A 4,397-nucleotide genomic window follows, 5' to 3' on the forward strand; every position below is an offset into this window, starting at 1 on the left:
AAAAAAAAAAAAAAAAGAAACAACAGCTGGACTGGTGGGCTGCTCCTGAGTTGGAGGGCAGTCCTACAGAACTGAGTCCTTAACCTGTGGAAACATCTAGCTCTGGGTAGATAACTTCAAGGCTGAGTTGAATATGCAAACACCCTGGTACCTGAGAACATCTCAGTGTGGAGAAGGCTCCAACTGAAATTGGGGGCCAAGGCAGGAGCTTAACCACAAAACACTGTGGACCTCAGCAGGGAACAGTGTTCACATAATTACTGTGTGAATGCAGTGCTCATTTAAGGCCATGAGAGTGAAAGGTATTTGGATGTGTTTTTGTTGGAGCCAGATAAATTTACTGAGTGGCATCCCCCCTACCTGAATTATCACAGTATGGGTAAACCTCTCACCAGGATGGCTAACTCAGGCTAGGATTTCTCTTGATGTGTGCAGATAATGGTTACAGATCTGACCTATGACCCACAGAATTTACTGCATCAACAGGTCTTGTCATCTGCGAATAAAAGCAGGTTTTTTCCCTTTCTTTCAGACATATGGCATTTTTCTTTTTTCTGGTCTTACTGCACTGACTGGGATGGTGAGAGTGGATATTCTTGCCTTGTTCCTGACCTTAGGGGAAAAGTTTCTCCTCCCAGAAAAAAGATGTCTGTATCAGGGCAGTCTCTGCACTGGCTTGGGGCAGCAGCCCTCTGCCCACCTGTGACTATGCAGGTGCTTCTTTCCTGCCGCTCTCTCCCTCCTCGGGAGAGCAGCCTCCTGCCTGCCTGTTACCTGCACCATGCAGGGATCTCTCTGCACTGACCTCCCTCAGCAAAGGCAGCTCTCCTAAGGCTGCCTGCTTGCAACCAGGCAGGTCTCTTTCAGCAAGCCTCTCCCTGTCTGTTTGTGCTTATACGAATGTCTATCACTCCTGTCCTTTCCCCTAATAAACCTGCTCTTTAAATATAACCTAGTCTCTGTCTCATGGAGAAACTCACCTGGGAACTCTCCACATGCCACTGAAAGGGGAGCTCTGGTGAAACCTTTCCCAGAATGAACCCAAGGACCCTGCATTAACTCTAAAAAATGACATCAAACATTCAAGAACATTCCAGAGATACAATTTAAGGAAATTGTTTAGCTTACTGTGGAAAATTCTCAAAACTCACATGAACTATTCCAACCTTACTGACAGCCAAGAGAAAAAACTGACAACAGATTCAGGACACCAAGACTTCAGATTAGACACAAAGTGTGTTTGTGTGTGTGTGTGTGGGGGGGGTATATATAGGTCAGAGATGTTCAGGGGGAGAGTGAGAGGATTCACCAGAGACAGAATGAGGAGCAGAAAAAGCAGATCCACTAAAACACACTGCTGAGTTTACAATATTTCTAGAAATAAAAATGTCTTATAAACACAAAAATTAAAAAGAAACTATAACAATTACCAGAGTTGAAGGAAGAACATAGACAAAACACAAATAAAGAACTTCTAGAAATAAATTATATAAAACTTGAAGTTAAAAGTTCAATGGGAAAGATAATTCAAAAGTAGTTAAGAAAATGAAAGACTTAGCGGAACTATCCATAACCTAATCCCAAAAGCTTTATTTATTTTTTTTTTAACTTTTAAGAAGGGTGAAAGATATGGAAGAGAAAGTGAGAATGTTTGATATATACTTTCAGTCTTTCATAAAGACTAACAGAGAAAATGGAGCTAAGACAACATTTGAAGTATAAGACCTGAGAATTTCCTAGAATTATTTAAAATTGGCAAGTCTCAGATCCAGAAGCAATTCTGTCTCCACAGGAATATGAGTTTAAAAATTTGAATCTTGGTTATTGAAAATAATGCTGTGACTCAGTGCCACTCTTTGGTGGCACAAGTTAAAGCACAGCTCTATGAATCTAGCTGCAGCCACTTCAGTGTGAGTTTGATCCCCAGCCCCAGAGGTGACCCATATGGCGTAGCAGACCTCTCCTGTCTTGCCCGCTGCTCTCCTCAGCAGTGTATTTCCATAACATGGTGGTCCCCAGGAAAAGAGGAGGTTCCAGTTTCCTTGCCCACCCAAAAGGAGGGTGGAGCTCAGCAGAGAAGGGAGGAATCTGAAAAGGAAGAGGAAGGAGGCAGGATGGAGAGCCAGAAGGTGACCTGAGGGAGCCACATGGAGCGGAGAGAGATGTGAAGAAGCAGCTCTTGTCTCTTGGTCCTGGACTGGTTGAAACAGATGTGGACAGAGACTCAGGAGGAAGTTAACTATGGGAGTGTTTATCTTGATTATGATTTTGCTTTTTTCCTCCCAGACTTCTCTGGCCATTCCTGACCCTTTTCTATGGGTCCCGGCCAGAAGGTGCTTTAGACTTATGGTTGGCTTTCAGGACTTGTTTTGGGCCAGTCCCTTTTGGGTAGACTTACCCATAAGGGGATGGGTAACTTTGTGTGTTATATTTGGGAACTATATTCTTTGTCTTTTCTGTGTTGTGCACTCATTGTATTAAAGTTTCTTTCCATTAAAGGTCTTGTATGTTTTGTCTCAATATGGCTCATGGCAGAAACTATTTAGAGCAGGTAGGTTTAGAGGTTCAGCTGTGCTTTCTACCTGCCCTGTAAACTTCCTCGATCTGCCTATTCTGCTCCCCACTTTGTCTCTGGTGAATCCTCTCACCACCCGGATATCTCTGGCCTGTACCCCAGTTCAGTATGCATAAATAAATAAAAATCTTTAAAAAGCATAGGCATACAAATGTCTCTTCAAATAAGTGTTACATATTCATTTCTGGGTATTTGGAGTTGTATAGAGGTAGATGGAAACTTAGCTATTGGTGGTGATCGTAATGTATACACAGATGTTGGAATATAATGTACAACTGAAAAATATAACGTTATTAACCAACTTCACTTCACCACAAATTTTATTTATTTTTAAAGATTTATTTTACTTATTTATGCATAAAAGAGATGGGAAATAAGCCAGAGATGTGGCAGGGAGAGTGAGAGGATTCACCAGAGACAGGGTGGAGAGCAGAACAGGCAGATTGACTGAAATACACTGTTGAGGAGAGCAACTGGCAAGACAGGAGAGGTCTGCTGTGCCGTGTGGGTCACCTCCCTGGTCAGGGATTGAACTCATGCTATTTAACCCCTGCATCACCAGGGAGGCTCCAATACAAGTTTTAAAAAGAAATGTATAGGTAGTGAAATTACGAGCAGCAGAGAGAAAAGACTGACCACTTATAAAGAATAAATGAGTAACAAGACACATAGGTATTATTTCAGAAGATGAATAAACTGATTGGTTAAATTTCAAGCTTATAAGGTGTCTCTGATGAGGCCGTTTTTTAGGTATTGGAGCATCCACAAGGTAGAAGTGCTGGCATGGGTTGTCTCTGGAAGCTAAATATATGACCTAGTTTTTTCCCCTTAGTACAGGTAAATCAGAAGACTCTAGACTGAGATTCTGTTTTTCTACAGAGACAAAGCTTCATAGCATAGTACACCTTTTATCAGTTCCCTCTGGGATGCACTTTCCACCAGAGCTTCTTTACCATCATACCTTAAATAAAATACCAGAACTTATATCCTGTTTCTGGAGGAATCCAAACAGGACAAGGTATGCTATAGTGATAGCTTGCAGTCTAACCCCTCTGGCCAGGTGTACGCTCTCCTTGCACCCACACCCATGTGGTCAAAGCCTGGCCATTACAGGGCGTCCAAAGGCCTGGTCGCCACTTCCACGGTAGCCAGGTCCAGCATAGGCTGGGCCCACACAGACCTGGCTACCAGGCCTGTACGCTTGCAGAGTGACTGCAGGAAGAGGTGCCTTCCCAGTGGTCTCCTGTGTGAGTGTGGGGGAACGTTCATGTAGGCTAAGCACATAACCAAAGGTTATCAGGAGTCTTCAGGTCCTGGGACTCTGAATATCTGAGGTAGGAGTTTGCCACTTATTTCAGTGGATTGCAGAGGACCCCATGAGATAATATCATGACTCCATCATCAACAGATGATGATGATCACAATAATTATTAAATACAGCAATAATTCTGTAGATAAAAATAAGTTGTAATTGAAATCATGGATAACAATTACAAAGGGTAGCAGGAAAAGTTTGGGAGAAAATTAATTCATGTGAAGTCTCCTGGGCTCTGAGATAAGTTCAGTGGCAGTGCTGATGCCACACCACTGAAGGAGATGGGCCATGCACCAGTGAAGGCAAAAAGTGAGGTCCCGGCCTTCCCTGGTGGCGCAATGGGTTAAAGCACTGCACTAAGAAGCTTAAGCTACTTCCACATTGAGGCATGAGTTCCATCCCTCCTGCTCCGAGGAGATCCACATGGCGTGGCAGACCTCTCCTGACCCGCCCGCTGCTCCCCTCAGCAGTGTACTTCGTTGATCTGCCTGTTCTGCTCCCCACTCT

The sequence above is a fragment of the Condylura cristata genome, unplaced genomic scaffold (genome assembly GCF_000260355.1).
Source record: "Condylura cristata isolate star-nosed mole 26May11 unplaced genomic scaffold, ConCri1.0 scaffold00002, whole genome shotgun sequence".
Taxonomy (NCBI): domain Eukaryota; kingdom Metazoa; phylum Chordata; class Mammalia; order Eulipotyphla; family Talpidae; genus Condylura; species Condylura cristata.